Source organism: Coregonus clupeaformis, chromosome 12 (assembly GCF_020615455.1).
Source record: "Coregonus clupeaformis isolate EN_2021a chromosome 12, ASM2061545v1, whole genome shotgun sequence".
NCBI lineage: Eukaryota > Metazoa > Chordata > Actinopteri > Salmoniformes > Salmonidae > Coregonus > Coregonus clupeaformis.
Genome location: NC_059203.1, coordinates 27,005,820 through 27,024,765, shown reverse-complemented (window position 1 = coordinate 27,024,765; position 18,946 = coordinate 27,005,820). Strand labels below are relative to the sequence as shown.

The window sequence follows — 18,946 nt, the reverse complement described above, 5'->3', positions numbered from 1 at the left end:
CTCATCACACCTGTGCCTGTCTGTATTAGATTTTTTCTAGAACTGATTGCTTCATTTCATATTCATGGAATATTTTTATGGAAAGATATAATGACTTCAAGATAAATGTGCTCACTACAGAACCCATACAATACATACATAAATCTATTCAGTTCCTACTGTATAGTGTTCTCTATTCTCAATTGTAATGCCTACTCATAACAGATGGTGACTGGGTCATGTCATGCAAACTCCACTGTAATACCAGCATTTTGCCACATTGCATTCAAGCTTTGTCCTTGTTAGTTTTTTCATCCTCATCAGTCCTTTAATTTTGCTGGATTGATATGACATATTGTGGCCAGAGGTTTACTTTGACATTGATCTGATGGTTGTCTGCTAACAGTGCAAGATGCAGGGATACACTACTGCACAGCCAGCTGAGAGAGACAATAAAGGTAGGACTCCTGTAGCAGGCTTGTAATGTATGCATAAGAATAGAGTACTGATCACTTTTGTGCACACTTTGTAAATGTTGTGTAAACAGAATCAACATTGGTCGGTTTTATGTGACTATCTTTACTGACATAGGCCTAAGCTACCTATTTAGGAATGTTACTTGGGACTGATGAGCACAGCTAAGGCGAGTAAATGGGCTAATGGGCTCTCAAAGGATGTGCTAACTTTCTCTTTCTAGGTTTGCTCAGCAACAGTCACTGTTAATCATTTATGTGTGAGAACACAAGGCAAGTTGTGTAGCTCAGTTGGTATAGTATGGCGTTTGCATCGCCAGGGTTGTGGGTTCGATTCCCACGGGGGGACAGTATGAAAAAATGTATGTACTCACTAACTGTAAGTCGCTCTGGATAAGAGCGTCTGCTAAATGACTAAAATGTAAATGTAGTCAGGCCAATAGTGTGCAACTGCAGCCCACAATTCGGGGCCTTCCTGCATGTGGCCATTCCTGCATCTGCAGGAACGCCCCCCTAGAGCATCCCATTGGTTCCTGCATGAACCCCCCCCTCGAGCACCCAATTGGTTCCTGCATGAATGCCCACCCCTTGAGCACAACATCTTCATGCTTGTGACACTTTTGAATGTGGGTCAAAAGGGAAATAAAAGTATTATTTGAGCTTTTTCGTACCGCCCCGTAAACCTCCTTGCTAGCTAGTGTCTTTCGCTCCAAACACCTGCCCTCACCGTCGTGAACAGGCGGGGTGAAGGACACTGTCTACCGGTCGCCCCCCACCTCATGCTAGCACAGCAGGCGGGAGGCTGGGTCGACACCGTGTGCTAGCTAACTAGCTAGCTTGCAACACTGTGTGCTAGTTAGCTAGCAAGCGCACAGTGTCCCTCCCGCCTGCTGTGTACCCGACTAGCTGTCTAAACTAGCAGTGTCCTTTGCTCCCGCCTGTTGAACACCTGCCCTCGCCATCGTTAACGGAACTGCGGGAAAACAGTGCCTGACAGGCGGGAATGCCCACTTGCAGGAACGCCCCGAATTGCCTCCCGCAATTGCGCCCTTCTAAATCAGGCAACATAGAAACAAACAAAGAGGGCATTGTTACATAAACTGTCCGCCAGAGGTCACGTTTCTCCAAGTTATTCTTACGCGCCCCCTCCGGCCCCACACACGCCGATGAGAAGGCGATGAGCAGCAGATCAGCAAAACTAAAAAAACGCTAAATAACCGGTTTATATTGGCGAGAGGGGCTGGCTGTATTGTTCAACAATTAGGGACGCGGTACGGATTTTCGACTTTAATCACGTTAATGCGTGATATATCGGCAATATCAGACACCGGAAATTGTTGGATACAGTTTGGAATCAACAATATTTGGAATCAATATTTGAGCAGCCTGAAAGCAGAATAATTCGGAAATTATGGCACCAGCTCGTTGGCGGCCATAAAGCTAAAGCAGGTAAGGGTTTTTTCACCATGAATTAATAATCCACACAGATGGAATATTGTGTTTTGTTGCATTTCAAATTAAGTTGGTGAGCAGTGAAGTTGGTAGCTCGCTCGTGTCTACTTGCAGTAAAATATCGATTGCGCTATTGCTGGTTGCCTGAACATAGTGACGCTGTTCCGTGGCAGACCGAGGCACTGTAGCCCACGTCTATTTTATACTATTCTAATTATCTGAGAATAAGAAATAGGCCCAGAATGTGGGTAACAAATCAGTATTCAGAATAGGCTATCGCTTTATATATTGTGTTACAATGTAGCCTAATCAAACCTCTGGCATGCCATGGTTACATTTCTAACAGTGTGACAAGTTAGATAGGCGCTACAGTGTAACGTTAACCAACCACGTCGTGGTTGCACCAGTAAACCATTTGTTGTGGCATTGTTTTGAAGTCAAAAACTGTCAGGTTGGTAGGTTGTATTCAGTCGGCCATGTCATGAAATAGCCAACAAACAGTGACATCAAACAGCTAGGTTGCTGGGCTAATGGTGGAAATGTATAGTAATAGGGCTGTTTTGAGTTTTAAGCAGGTGACATTCTTGCCTAGAAACCCGACGTTGAATTGCATTGAATTCTGTCGGGCAGAAATGAGCGTTTGAATCATGACCTTTTACAAGCCAAATGTTGAATAAAAATGGTATGATAACATACTTCACCGGTTGTCAGTGTCCTTTTGGCGGTAGAAATGTGAGACAATAAATCCACAGGAACGTAATAGCTAATTACATACTTTTTTTAAAGCGCTGGTAGTGCTTCAGATTTATATCACCTGAAGCATGAGCACAAAATGAAGACATGCTGAGCTCTTGCAGATATTTACATCGTTCTGTGCATACTTCAGGTGATCTGAATCTGAACGCACTACCAGCGCTTTGAAAAGTTTATGTAATTAGACTGGATGTAATGTCTCACATTCCTACCGCCAAAAGGACCAACCGCATGGACAACTGGTAATGTACATTAAAATATAATTTTATTCAACATTCTGGCTTGTAGAGGTCGTGAGAGGAAACTGTAGATTATTTTTATTTTTTTGTAGAACTCCATGCAATTCAATGTCGGGTTTCCAGGCAAGTGACATTCTTGAGAAAAGGGCATGGCACATGTGAAAACGTTGTGCACATGGTGGTGGGCGTATAGCAAGCAATAAACCATTTTCAGACAATCTGCCAAGTTGTCATCAATTAGAGAGACAAAGAGGGAAAGAGATTGACAACCTTTCTTTTTCCATCTCACACATCCTCACACACCTTTATAATATACTCCTGTCTTTAGGATACTCACGAAAACATGCCCCTGACAGTCTGGCTGGCTATACTTGTCTCAGAGCTATATGACCATGCACTGCAGATATATTTACAATAAACTTTATGGAGGCTGGTGTTTTCCTTCTGTCCATACTGTAATCCATTTGACCTTTGGAATATGGGAACCAGATGCCCCAACCCAGATCTCTCTCTCTCTCTCTCTCTCTCTCTCTCTCTCTCTCTCTCTCTCTCTCTCTCTCTCTCTCTCTCTCTCTCTCTCTCTCTCTCTCTCTCTCTCTCTCTCTCTCTCTCTCTCTCTCTCTCTCTCTCTCTCTCTCTCTCTCTCTCTCTCTCTAATTCAATTTATTGGCATGGGAAACATATGTTTACATTGCCAAAGCAAGTGAAATAGATAATAAACAAAAGTGAAATAAAAAATGAACAGTAAACATTACACTCACAAAATAATATACATTTCAAATGTCATTATGTCTATATACAGTGTTGTAACAGTGTGTAAATAGTACAAAAGGGAAAATATAAAAATATAAATATAGGTTGTATTTACAATGGTGTTTGTTGTTCACTGGTTGCCCATTTCTTGTGGCAACAGGTCACAAATCTTGCTGCTGTGATTGCACACTGTGGTATTTCACCCAAATAGATATGGGAGTTTATCAAAATTGGATTTGTTTTCAAATTCTTTGTGGGTCTGTGTAATCTGAGGGAAATATGTGTCTCTAATATGGTCACACATTTGGCAGGAGGTTAGGAAGTGCAGCTCAGTTTCCACCTCATTTTGTGGGCAGTGTGCACATAGCCTGTCTTCTCTTGAGAGCCAGGTCGGCCTACAGCGGCCTTTCTCAATAGCAAGGCTATGCTCAATGATTCTGTACAGTCAAAGCTTTCCGTAATATTGGGTCAGTCACAGTGGTCAGGTATTCTGCCACTGTGTACCCTCTGTACTGTTTTTTATTAACTACCTGACACATTGGAAATAATTATCTTTTTGTATTCTCATGATTTGGTTGGGTCTAATTGTGTTGCTATCCTGGGGCTCTGTGGGGTCAGGACCGGCTTGCTTAGGGGACTCTTCTCCAGGTTAATCTCTCTGTAGATGATGGCTTTGTTATGGAAGATTTGGGGATCGCTTCCTTTTAGGTGGTCGTAGAAGTTAACGGCTCTTTTCTGGATTTTGATCATTAGCAGGTATCAGCCTAATTCTGCTCTGCATGCATTATTTTGTGTTTTACGTTGTACATTGAGGATATTTTTGCAGGATTCTGAATGTGCAGTCTCAATTTGGTGTTTGTCCCATTTCGTGAATTCTTGGTTGGTAAGCAAGACCCCAGACCTCACAACCATAAAGGGCAATGGGTTCTATAACTGATTCAAGTATTTATAGCCAGATCCTAATTGGTATGTCGAATTTTATGTTCCTTTTGATGGCATAGAAGGCCCTTCTTGCCTTGTCTCTCAGATCGTTCACAGCTTTGTGGAAGTTACATTTTACAATTTAGTCATTTAGCAGACGCTCTTATCCAGAGCGACTTACAGTTTTAGTGAGTGTATACATTTTTTATGTATTGATGTTTAGGCCGAGGTATGTATCGTTTTTTGTGTGCTCTAGGGCAACAGTGTCTAGATGGAATTTGTATTTGTGTTCCTGGACATGGACATTTTTTGGAACACCATTATTTGTGTCTTACTGAGATTTACTGTCAGGGCCCAGGTCTGACAGAATCTGTGCAGAAGATCTAGGTGCTGCTGTAGGCCCTCCTTGGTTGGGGACAGAAGCACCAGATCATCAGCAAACAGACATTTCACTTCAGATTCTAGTAGGGTGAGGCCGGGTGCTGCAGACTGGTCTCGTGCCCTCGCCAATTCGTTGATATATGTTGAAGAGGGTGGGGCTCAAGCTGCATCCCTGTCTCACCACACGGCCCTGTGGAAATAAAATTTTGTTTTTTTTGCCAATTTGAACCGCACACTTGTTCTTTTGTGTACATGGATTTTATAATGTTGTATGTTTTCCCCTCCAACACCACTTTCCAACAATTTGTATAGCAGACCCTCATGCCAAATTGAGTCAATATTCTTTGAAATCACAAAGCGTGAGAAGACTTTGCCTTTGCTTTGGTTTGTTTGTTTGTCAATTAGGGTGTGCAGTGTGAATACGTGGTCTGTCATGTGATAATTTGGTAAAAAGACAATTTGACATTTGCCCAGTACATTGTTTTCACTGAGGAAATGTACGAGTCTGCTGTTAATGATAATGCAGAGGATTTCCCCAAGTTTGCTGTTGACGCATATCCCACGGTAGTTATTGGGGTCAAATATGTCTCCACTTTTGTGGATTGGGGTGATCAGTCCTTGGTTCCAAATATTGGGGAAGATGCCAGAGCTAAGGATGATGTTAAAGAGTTTAAGTATAGCCAATTGGAATTTGTTGTCTGTATATTTTATCATTTCATTTAGGGTACCATCAACACCACAGGCCTTTTTTGGGTTGGAGGGTTTGTATGTTGTCCTGTAGTTCATTCAATGTAATTGGAGAATCCAGTGGGTTCTGCTAGTCTTTTAATAGTTGATTCTAAAATTTGTATTTGATCATGTATTTGTTTTTGCTGTTTGTTCTTTGTTATAGAGCCATGATTTCTGACGTACTTTTCCTTATTTTTCTGTAGTGTATTTCTCTATTGTTTTAGTGATTCACCATAGTGAAGGCGTAGGCTCAGGTTTTCTGGGTCTCTATGGTTTTGGTTGGATAGGTTTCTCAATTTCATTTTTAGGTTTTTGCATTCTTCATCAAACCATTTGTCATTGTTGTACATTTTCTTAGGTTGTCTGCTTGACATTTTTCAATTTGATAGGGAAGCTGAGAGGTCAAATATACTGTTTAGGTTTTCTACTGCCACGTTTACACCTTCACTATTACAGTAAAACATTTTGTTCAGGAAGTTGTCTAAAAGGAATTTGTTGTTGCCTAATTATTTTTTGGTAGGTTTCCACACTACCTTCCTTCCATCTATAGCATTTCTTAATATTATGCAGTTCCTTTAGCTTTGATGCCTCATGATTGAGTATTGCTCTGTTCAAGTATACTTATTTTGCTGTGATCTGATAGGGGTGTCATTGAGCTGACTGTGAACACACTGAGATTGGGTTGAGGGTTGAGGTCAGTGATAAAGTAGTCTACAGTACTACTGCCAAGAGATGAGCTGTAGGTGAATCTACCATAGGAGTCCCCTCGAAGCCTACCATTGACTATGTACATATCCAGGTGCGACAGAGCTGCAGGAGTTGCGACACGTTTTTGTTGGTTAGGTTGTCGTAGTTGTGCCTAGGGGTTTACCTCAAACTGCAGCTGCTGTAACGCCCAGCCCTGTAACAACTAACGTAGGATCAGTTCTCCCTACACCAGTCATATGCTTAAAGTAACAGGTCACCCTATAATCAAAATTAATCCGATGTTTTCATACCTCAGGGCCTGTATTTATCAAGCGTGCTGATCTAGTATCAGGTCCTCCCTGTCAAAAATAACATGATTCAATATAATCAAAAAGGCTAAACTGATCCTAGATCAGCACTCCAAACCATTATAAATGCAGGCTCTGGTCTAAAGTGGCATAAAGTTGAGTCAATCCTCTTCACCATCTGTTGAACAGACCATTACCACAGTGTGAGTCATAATACCCATAAAACCTAGCTGTCAAACAGGGAAATGGTTCCAATTGTTTTTCCACCATTAACTTTTCCCATAGGGGATTGTAGAAACACTTCAAATAAGGAATGTGTTTCGTGTAGGCTTACCCTGGCATGACGTTTTGATAACCGTGTAAATCTCTCTCGGACAAGGTGACTTTTATCAATATATTCGCCTGTATTTACACCCCAAAAATGAAATACTAATTAGCTGCTAATGCTGCTATCATAAAGAACTACAAATGTCATGATGATCTGGACGAGACTGCCGAATCGAGGCAAAGCTAAGAATCTCTGGATTAACTGATGTTAGCTAAATGTAGTAATTAATAAATTGTCAAAATGTATTTAAATTGACAATTATGTGAACTGTTATGTTTAAGTTTTAAATGGACACTACCTGTTAGCAAAGGTGTCAGCTAGAGATGATGTGCAGGAGCTTGCAAGGATTTGTAGTTTTACATGATGTCTACTTTGATGCTAATTAGCAGTTTTGAATCTGAGCGTAAATAGAGCCGAATATATTGATAAAAGTCACCTTGTCCGAGAGAGATTTACACGGTTATCAAAACATCACGCCAGGGTAAGCCTACACGAAACACAGACCTTATTTTAAGTGTTTCTAAAATCCCCTATGGAAAAAAAGGCATGGTGGTAAAACGATTGGGACAATTTCCCTATTTGACCGCTAGGTTTTATGGGTATTATGACACCTCCACTGTGGAGCTCTACTGTAGAGAATTTGAGGCCCCCATCTTGGTGGTGTAATTTTTTTTTAGCAGTTTAAAGCACATTTCCTGCAATTCTACACATTTTGACATGCAGCCGAGAGAAAGTATTGCAGTTTTAAGGCAAATTTCCTGTGATTCTATATATTCTGCCATGGCTAATGCTGTGTTATTTTGCTCAACATAATAAAAAAATCAGTACTGCTAAATTCTAGGGCTGTGACAATACCAGTATTGCGATATTTTTTTCCATGGGAAAAATGAAAACATGAACCAGACCAAATTCTTTAGTCCTTTATAAACCTGCTGTATGTAAAATATTGTGTGATATAGCTTGGAAAATAAATAAATGTGACTCTGGATGAGAGCATATGGCTGTTTTCCGAAGAAGTTAAATCTGCTTCGCGTTTTCTTTCCTTGCCACGATTCTAACGAGTATTGCGACATTGGTATCGCCCTGGCCCTACTATACTGATCAAAAATATAAATGCAACATGTAAAGTGTTGGTCCCATGTTTCATAAGCTGAAAAAAAATATCCCAGAAATGTTCCATATGCACAGAAAGCTTATTTCTCTCAGATTGTGCACACACATTTGTTTACATCCCTGTTAGTGAGCATTTCTCCTTTGCCATGATATTTTAATCTATCCACCTGACAGGTGGTTAAACAACATGATCATTACACAGGTGCACCTTGAGCTGGGGACAATAAAATTACACTCTAAAATGTGCAGTTTTGTCACTCAATACAATGCCACAGATGTCTGAAGTTTTCAGGGAGCGTGCAATTGGCATGCTGACTGCAGGAATGTCCACCAGCGCTGTTGTCAGATAATTGAATATTAATTTCCCTACCATGCATTGATGTCAGAGTGGTTAGAGCAGGGGTGTCAAACGTACGGCCCGCGGGCCGGATCAGGCCCGCAAACGGGTTTAATCCGGCCCGCGAGATGATTTTGAAGAAAAAAATAATATATAATATATATATATATATATATATATATATATATATATATTTTTTTAAGTATAAAAATGCGCTGCAATTTTTCAATAAAATAAACTGCTGTTCCAATTGCGTCCACTGGATGGCGCAATAGCAATTGTGTTAAGCAAGCAAACTGTTTATACCGGGGCAGAGCAAGTAGGTCAAGCACGTGCAGCCAATGAGCTACTTTTTTTTTTTTTTTTATTTTTTTTTTTTATTATTTTTTTTTTTTGGGAATGCGAACATACTTTATTAGAGTACTTACACAACTAACAAACAACAAAACGATACGTGAAGTCCTTGGTAACAAACACAAACCAACACGGAACAAGATCCCACAATACACTGTGCCAAACAGGCTGCCTAAGTATGGTTCCCAATCAGAGACAACAAGCAACAGCTGATTCTCGTTAACTCTGATTGAGAACCACCCCGGCCAACATAGATACACATGAACTAGATCCTAACATAGAAACACAAACACATAGAATCTACACACCCTGGCTCAACATATAAGAGTCCCAGAGCCAGGGCGTGACACCTATTTCCCATACCCCACCATACCATGAGACATGCATGTCTTCATCACTGGAAAAAATTATACTGTCAATCCTCCAGAGAAACCTGTTCAAATCCATCCTCCAGAGGAAACCTGTTCAAATCCATCCTCCAGAGGAAACCTGTTCAAATCAATCCTCCAGAGGAAACCTGTTCAAATCAATCCTCCAGAGGAAACCTGTTCAAATCAATCCTCCAGAGGAAACCTGTTCAAATCAATCCTCCAGAGGAAACCTGTTCAAATCAACCCTCCATAGGAAACCTGTTCAAATCAATCCTCCAGAGGAAACCTGTTCAAATCAGATAATACATTAGACAAGACCATTTAAGTTGACATTCAACATCGGGTGGACCGGCAGCCATCTTATTTTTAAAAAAAATATTATTTTTTTTTTTGGGGGGGGTGGATCAGCTTAATATTGCAGATAGATTGTATCTTCTATCAATGTAATTGTCTGCATCACTTCCAATCCCCCATGTTTTTATTTTTATTTTTATATATATATTCCCCTTTATTACTTTTCAACCCCACCATCCTTTCCCTACTTGGAGTAAATTAGTGAACAACAACGCCCAGGCCTCTACTTCCGGTCTATACTTACTATCTACACCTTATGGACAGAGTTATATATATATATATATATATTAATTTTTTTTTGCTCCTGAACTACTTCTACTCTCAACCTCTCCGATCATTTTCATGATGTCCATCCGGTTTGCTTCTAAATGCCATATCTTTCTAACTGTGCTCTTTCCCAAAAGCTCCCAACATACAACCTATATACTTATTATGGACACAGTATGCTTACATTATTAGCTATCTTTGTTATTATTTGTTGTTATTTGTTATTAGTCCCATCCTTCAACTCTATTCAATACCTCCCATCTATCTCTTAACACCATCCATATAGGATTTCTATTTGCCATATATATTTCAACCGTACTGTGATGTTTTACAAAAGTTCTGAACCTTTCTATTCTCATTGCTTCTACAGATTGTGAATTAAAAATAAACATTTTTGCTAAAAGTATTATTATATTATTGATTGATTGACTATGACTTTTCAGATCACCCAGTAATGCTATCTGCAAGGTTAGTTCCAGGTAAATATTGCAATCCTTTAGCCATTCCTGGACCTGTGTCCAAAAACAAGCTACAAATGGACAGAACCAAAACAAATGATGTAATGATTCTATCTCTTCACAGCAAAATCTGCAGAGCTGGGAAGATTGTATCCCCCATATAAATAACATTCTATTGGTAGCAAGAATTTTATATAATAATTTAAATTGAAAGATTCTAATTTTTGAATCCGGTGTCGTTTTGCGTGTCAGTTCATAAACACTATGCCATGGGATCGGTACGTCAAAGATCTCTTCCCAACTATTTTGCAATCTATATGGGACGGCTGTCAATCCTTTGGTCCTTAAGTGAAACTGATATACTTTTTTATTTATCACAGTTTTCCTTAACCAATTATGTTCTTTAATGCAAGGCCGACAGACAAGTTCCTTACTTTCTCCCCCTTCAACTTTCCTCTTCCACTTTTGCGGTCAATGAGCTACTTTGTTTTGCCCGTGATATTTATTACGGCTTCTACTTTTAACATTATGTGCTTTGGCACCCTCATTGCCCCAATATGTCTCTGTCAAAAAAGAGAAAAGTGGACGCAGAGTGCAGAGTGTTCCAAGAAAAATGGTCATCCTATTTAATCACGGAATTGAATGGGAAAGCTGTATGTTTGGTGTGTTCAGAGCATGTTGCAGTGCTGAAAGAATATAACCTTCGTCGCCACTATGTGAGTCTTCATGCCGACAAATATGACAACTTTCAAGGACAGCGGAGATGAGAGAAGGTGAATGAACTGTTGGCTGGTCTGAAGAAACAGCAGTCTGTGTTTACTCACAGCCGAGACATCAGTGACGCTGCAGTGAAAGCTAGCTACCTCATTGCTAATGAAATCGCAGTGGCTTCAAAACCATTTAGTGAGGGTGAATTTGTAAAAACATGCATGATGAAGGCAGCGGAGATTGTGTGCCCTGAAAAGCGCCAGGCTTTTGCAAATATCAGCCTGAGAAGAAACACAGTTGCAGACAGGATTTCCGATCTTTCAGTGGATTTGGACAGCCGGTTGAAGCAAAAAGTAAAGTCATTTATTGCGTTTTCGGTTGCAATTGATGAAAGCACGGACATTACAGATGTTGCACAACTGGCCATTTTCATCCGCGGAGTTGATGACACATTGACCGTCACCGAGGAGTTCGTGGAGTTGGTGCCGATGACAGATACAACGACAGCAGCTGATATTTTCACCGCACTCGTCGGCGCGCTGGACAGGGTCGGAGTGGACTGGTCCCGCGCTGTCAGCCTGGCTACAGATGGTGTGCCCTCAATGATCGGGAAAAAAGCAGGCGTTGTGACAAAGTTCAGAGAGAAAGTGCAATCTGCAAATGGAGGACGGTATCTTTTGACTTTTCACTGTATTTTGCACCAGGAGGCTTTGTGTTGCAAGTCATTAAAGATGGATAACGTCATGAAGGTGGTCATCCAAACTGTTAATTTCATCCGATCCAGAAGCCTGAATCACCGTCAGTTTGACAGCCTTCTCCGAGAGAAAGACCACATCTATGGCCTGCCATACCACACTGAGGTAAGATGGTGCTGAGCCGAGGTGCTGTGTTGAGGCGTTTCTTTGATTTACGAGAAGAAATTGAACAGTTCATGGAAGAAAAGGGCAAACCAGTGTTAGAATTTCATTCCGCAGAATGGATGCCGGACCTTGCATTTATGGTGGATGTTACAGAGCACCTGAATAACTTGAACAAACAGCTGCAAGGGCGCAACAAAGTTGTCACGCAGTATTATGACAGCATACGTTCTTTCAAGTTGAAGCTGTCATTGTGGGAGACGCAACTTGCCGGTGGTGATGCAGCTCACTTCCCCTGTCTGAAAAATGTGTGCGCGACCCAACATGTGGCAGACATGAAGCGGTTCAAAGATAAAATAACTGGACTGTTACGGGAGTTTGAGCAACGCTTTCAGATTTATGTTTATATGTTTTTTGTTGATGTGCTATTGTTTTTAATTTATTTTATTTGTATATTTAACCTATTCTTGACTCTGTGGTTCTTGCACTTGTTTGGGGAACAGGATTTCATTATTTTTATCTACATTTCTGCCTGAGAAATGACACCCTGATATAGTTCTGTGATCTGTGAAACAGTTCTGTTAATCACTGAGGCATTGTGTGTTTGTGTGTTCTTTTTCTTTAGAATTTTCAAATAAACTTGACGTGTTTTATGATTAATAGTGATGTTGTGCTTGTACTATTTTGGACACACTGTCCTCAGGCTCCAGCTTTATGTTGTATGTTGATCGTATTAAAACAAAGAAAACAATCTGAAGTTGTCGTTTTTAAGTTATATATACCATGATTTTTCCGGTCCGGCCCACTTGGGAATAGATTTTCCTCCATGTGGCCCCTGAGCTAAAATGAGTTTGACACCCCTGGGTTAGAGAGACAATAAAGCCCTGAGTATCAGGCCATTAGCGACCTGATGATCATTATCGAGTTGGGTACTACTAATGCATGTCCATAGTGCAGAAGAGGAGATTACTGTGACTCAACGGTCACGTAGAATTTTACTGCGGTGATGACTCATGACTGCCGGTGTGGCGGTAACATGGTCACCGCAACAGTCCTAGTCGAGGGTAACTATGCTACCACTTAGCTTCGGTTTTCAAAACAAATACAACAAAATGAGAGCCTAAGTGTCAAGTACACCATAATGCAAGTACTTACTAGTTTGTTACAATGTGTAGCGCAGGTTACTTCATTGCTAGATCCTCTGGTATAAAGCCTATGTGGTGTACCATGTGATTGACAGACATCCCTATCACTGATGTTAGATCACAGAGGGATACAGCCACTTCCATTAACCAAAGACGTTAGGACCTTTATTTTTTTATTTTTTTCACCTTTAATTAACCAGGTAAGCATTGCTGTAATGTTGTTGACACATCCAGTAGGATTCAGCTGTCAGACCAGTTAGTCTGGTTGTGTTCAGGCTGTTGTTTTATAGACTGTGGATATAGGACCATTACTACTAATATAGGTATGCACTGCAGAGAGCCAACAGAGAATAGGAAAGGGATTATTTATGCATTCTCTAAACAGCTTTATTAGTGGCAGTTACCCTACCTCACAGGACCTCTGCCAACGATCATGTCCTGTTATGACATCTTATGTCATGTCATGATCTCCAGTACAGCAACTGTATAATCATCAGCTATAATATAAATGAAAAGCATCCCTTCCTCTGTACTGAGGCTGAGCAGAACAATAGGACAGTTGATCCCAGAATGGAACTGGTTAGATGGCAGAGACATTTGACATCCTTGGGCGCTATCAAGTATGTAGAAAAGATAATGGACTTATATATTTTCTATAATCTTTGAGAATTTACAATCACGAAAATAAAAGACCATCAGGGAGAATTGAAAATTCTCAAAAAAATTAATTTAAACTGAACAAAAATATAAACACAACATGCAACAATTTCAACGATTTTACTGAGTTACAGTTCATATAAGGAAATCAGTCAATTGAAATGAATTCATTAGGCCCTAATCTATGGATTTCACATGACTGGGCCATGACTGGGCCTGGGAGGGCAGGCCCAGCCAATCAGAATGAGTTTTTCCGGACAAAAAGGCTTTATTACAGACAGAAATACTCCTCAGTTTCATCTGTTGTCCGGGTGGCTGGTCTCAGATGATCCCGCAGGTGAAGAAGCCGGATGTGGAGGTCCTGGGCTGGCGTGGTTACACGTGGTCTGCGGTTATGAGGCTGGTTGGACGTACTGCCAAATTCTCTAAAACGACGCTTATGGTTGAGAAATTAACATGAAAGTATCTGGTAACAGCTCTGGTGGACATTCCTGCAGTCAGCATGCCAATTGCACACTCCCTCAAAACTTGAGACATCTGTGGCATTGTATTGTGTGACAAAACTGCACATTTTAGAGTGGCCTTTTATTGTCCCCAGCACAAGTGCACCTGTGTAATGATCATGCTGCTTAATCAGCTTCTTGATATGCTCCACCTGTCAGGTGGATGGATTATCTTGGCAAAGGAGAGCTCCTCACTAACAGGGATGTGAACAAATTTGTGCGCAACATTTGAGAGAAATACGCTTTTTGTGCGTATGGGATCTTTTATTTCAGCTCATGAAACATGGGACAACACTTTACATGTTGCGTTTTATATTTTTGTTCAATATAGATGTTCCAAAGGTGCGCATCTGCGGCCTGTATGCGTGGAAGCTTGGAGATGCTAAACTTGTTTATGTTAATTAACGGTCAATTACCATGAGACCGGCAGGCTTTTGCGTGACAATAACCGTCTGACAAAATTTCATGACTGCCACAGCCCTACCGTCACCTAATGCCAATGTAATGTCAAGTGTTGCATGCCATGTTTCTATCAGCAGATACAATCCTCATACCGTAGTCTTTAATACAGTGTATGCAATCCATTGTGAGGATACATGCAGGTACATGCTTGCACAGACACAGACAGACAGACGCATGCACACAAAAACACACGCACACAGAAACGCACGCACACACACCACAACTGTATACGTGGTCAGTAGAGCTCACCAGGGAACAGGTTCACAATATAAAACTCTGAAACAGTTTATAAGACCAGGATGTCTGTAGTCTCTAGTGTGTGTGTCGTGTGTGTGTCTGTGTGTGTGTGTCTGGTTGTGTATTTCCATCTGTTTGTGTTTGTCTGTGTTAACGTTTGTGTGAATGCATACAGAAAAGAGTGAGTGGGATGTCATGAGGTTCCTTCTGGTGAGAGGGAGGATGGAGAGAGGGAGGATGTGGGGGATGAGAGAGGGAGGTGTAATGCTGGTGAACGTGTGACATCTCTGCAGTGTCATTACTCTGGCATCAGCTGGCTGTAGCAGAAAGGGGTGCTGCAACTTTTGTGGAATACTTCAGCAGCTTAGTGTGTGTTGGGTTGGTGGGGGAGGGGGATGGGTGTGGCTGTGGGTGTGGCGATGACAGCGGCCCCTTTGTCTCTGGACTGCCGAGCCGTGTGAACAAATCTGAGTCTGACCCTCCTCACGTGACACACACACACAGCCCCCCTCCCCATCCTTTGTTCTTTCAATCTGTGAACCCCCCCTCTAATTGAATGGGATTATATCCCTCTGGTGGACAGATTCTAGGGGGTTGGATCTGGCCTTGGTCCACACATCACCTAACCACCCTAACTTTATCCCCCTCCAACAATGTGGCCCCTCCTCCATCGCCACCTCTTCCCTCCCCTCTCCTCAGCCCCACTCTGGGTTGCTCCCTCCCGGGCTACAGGCCATGCAGTTTGCTTCCTGTACGGAGGATCCATCTCCACCCCCACACTCACCCTCTCCACTTATTGATCCTTCTCTGGGTTGCTCCCCCCCGGGCTACAGGCCAGGCCCTGCCATCCCTCCTGCACTGGAGCTTCCTCACCGTGGCAACCAAATGGCTGACACTCAAGGAGATTGAAGGACAGTCAATGCATGGACTGTGTTGCCTGGTTACAGAGAGAGCCAATACATCTGTCTTTTCTAGTGACCCGTGTGTGTGTGTGTGTGTGTGACTCTTCATCTGTTGACGTCTGGAGCTGAGCCTGTGTATATAACATGCCTGGGTCTTGGCTGGCTAATTTATTAGAGGAGACACATACACAGTCTCACGCCTTGGCAGTCTTGTTCATTAAAGTTGTGATTATCTGTCTCTCTAATGTATTCCTGACATCTCATCTCACCACAACCCAGAAGCTTAGAATGGAACAGGGTGTTGAAATGGAAGCTGTGTGCCAAAGGTATGGATAGTTGAAGTGTCCTGATTGATGTGATCAGAATATTTTTTTGTACATACCTCCCCCTTTCCTCTTGACTTTCCGTTTTCACTCTAGTTCTCCCTCTCTTACACACACACACACACATACACACTGTTGTTCAGTATCGGCTTGCCACAGAGCTGCAGTAGGCCAGACAGACACGTGTCCCCGTCAGTTGTGTCAGGCTGTCAGCCAGGATAAAGGAGGTCAGAGTCAGGAGCACCACAAGGCTCCAACTGAACAGATGATAGAAAGCTGTCTGCTTTCCCTCTATTTTGGGGGGGATTCCACCACACACGCACACGCAGACACATGCACGCATGCAAACACGCAGACACACGCATGCATGCAAATACACACACACACCCTGTGAGAACTTCTTGAAGGAGGGTCACACTCTGGGTCTCGGTGGGAGTGGCATGCCTGGTCTCCATGGTAACCGGGGTCAGGAGAGCTCATAACAGAGGCAGAGGAAACCAGATGTATTGTCTCATAGAGACCCAACAGACAACAAAGACAGACATCTGAGTGTTAGCTTGTCTGATTCAGGACCATGAAGGCTTTCCCATACACAGCTCTGACAGAGAGAATAGAGCAGGATGTAGGAAAGAGAGCAGTCACATGTCAGAGAGAGACAGATAGAGAGACACTACATACACTATGGAACACAAAGATTTACTATATCATCCTGTAATATACAAGATCTGAGGTCATCTGCCTTTGGCCTAAAGAGCAGGAACCCAGACTTCATCAAAGAAATTGGAAATACAGACATTGTCATCCTACAAGAATCATGGTATAGAGGAGACGGTCCCACTGGTTGCCTTCTAGGTTACAGAGAGCTGGTAGTCCCATCCACCAAACTACCAGATGTGAAACAGGGAAGAGACTCCGGGTATGCTAATTTGGTATAGAGCAGACCTAACCCACTCTATTAAATTAGTCAAAACAGGAAAATTGTATATCTGGCTAGAAATTAATAAGGAAATTATCTCAACAGAGAAATGTTATTGTGTGCTACCTATACCCCCCCGCCCCCCATACTTTAAAGATGGCATCTTCTCCATCCTAGAGGGGGAGATCAACCATTTCCAGGCCCAGAGACATGTACTAGTCTGTGGCGACTTAAATGCCAGAACTGGACAAGAACCTTAGCACACAGGGGGACAAACACCTGCCTGGTGGCGACAGCATTCCCTCCCAAATATTTTTTACTTATTTCACCTTTATTTAACCAGGTAAGCCAGTAAATGAGAACTTTTTCTCAACAACTGCGAGCTGGCAAATATGCCCCCCCCCCCAGACACAACTATGACAAAACAACCAACAAAAACGGGTCGCAGCTCTGTCGCACGATGGGTCTGTACATAGTCAACGGTAGGCTTCGAGGGTACTCTTACGGTAGGTACACCTACAGCTCATCCCTTGACAGTAGTACTGTAGATTACTTTATCGCTGTCCTCAACCCAGAGTCTCTCAGAGCGTTCAGTCAGCCCACTGACACCCCTGTCAGATCTCAGCAAAATCACAGTCTACTTGAACAGAGCAATACTCGAATTATGAGGCATCAAAGCTAAAGGAACTGCATAATATTAAGAAATGCTATAGATTGAAGAAAAGTATTGTAGAAACCTACCAACAACAAATGCAATCCCTTCTAGACATCTTCCTGGACAAAATGTTTCACGGTAATTCAACATGTCCCTGACTGAGTCTGTAATACCAACATGTTTCAAGCAGACCACCATAGTCCCCGTGCCCAAGGACTCTAAGATAACCTGCCTAAATGACTACCGACCCGTAGCACTGACGTCTGTAGCCATGAAGTGCTTTGAAAGGCTGGTCATGGCTCACATCAACAGCATTATCCCAGAAACCCTAGACCCACTCCAATTTGCATACCGCCCCAACAGATCCACAGATGATGCAATCTCTATCGCACTCCACACTGCCCTTTCCCACCTGGACAAGAGGAACACCTACGTGAGAATGCTATTCATTGACTACAGCTCAGCATTCAACACCATAGTGCCCTCTAAGCTCATCACTAAGCTAAGGATCCTGGGACTAAACACCTCCCTCTGCAACTGGATCCTGGACTTCCTGACGGGCCGCCCCCAGGTGGTAAGGGTAGGTAACAACACATCTGCCACACTGATCCTCAACACGGGGGCCCCTCAGGGGTGCGTGCTCAGTCCCCCTCCTGTACTCTCTGTTCACCCATGACTGCATGGCCAGGCACGACTCCAACACCATCATTAAGTTTGCCGACGACACAACAGTGGTAGGCCTGATCACCGACAACGATGAGACAGCCTATAGGGAGGAGGTCAGAGATCTGGCCGTGTGGTGCCAGGACAACAACCTCTCCCTCAACGTGACCAAGACAAAGGAGATGATTGTGGACTACAGGAAAAAAAAGAGGACTGAGCACGCCCCCATTCTCATCGACGGGGCTGTAGTGGAACAGGTTGAGAGCTTCAAGTTCCTTGGTGTCCACATCACCAACGAACTATCATGGTCCAAACACACCAAGACAGTCGTGAAGAGGGCACGACAAAGCCTATTCCCCCCTCAGGAGACTAAAACGATTTGGCATGGGTCCTCAGATCCTCAAAAAATTCTACAGCTGCACCATCGAGAGCATCCTGACTGGTTGCATCACCGCCTGGTATGGCAACTGCTTGGCCTCTGACCGCAAGGCACTACAGAGGGTAATGCGTACGGCCCAGTACATCACTGGGGCAAAGCTTCCTGCCATCCAGGACCTCTATACCAGGCGGTGTCAGAGGAAGGCCCTCAAAATTGTCAAAGACTCCAGCCACCCTAGTCATAGACTGTTCTCTCTCGCTACCGCACGGCAAGCGGTACCGG

At 42.6% G+C, this 18,946-nt stretch overlaps 1 protein-coding gene across 2 annotated transcripts in view; it reads left to right on the top strand.

The window, feature by feature from the left end:
• The first annotated feature begins 1,619 nt into the window (after window positions 1-1,619).
• LOC121578144 (phosphatidylinositol 4-phosphate 3-kinase C2 domain-containing subunit beta-like) overlaps window positions 1,620-18,946 on the top strand; it is a 64,705-nt gene continuing 47,378 nt past the window's right edge. For both annotated transcript variants that reach the window (XR_006002738.2, XM_041892277.2), the window contains exon 1: window positions 1,620-1,901. The gene's annotated coding sequence lies outside the window, so the exon portion shown is untranslated. The remainder of the gene's footprint in view (window positions 1,902-18,946) is intronic.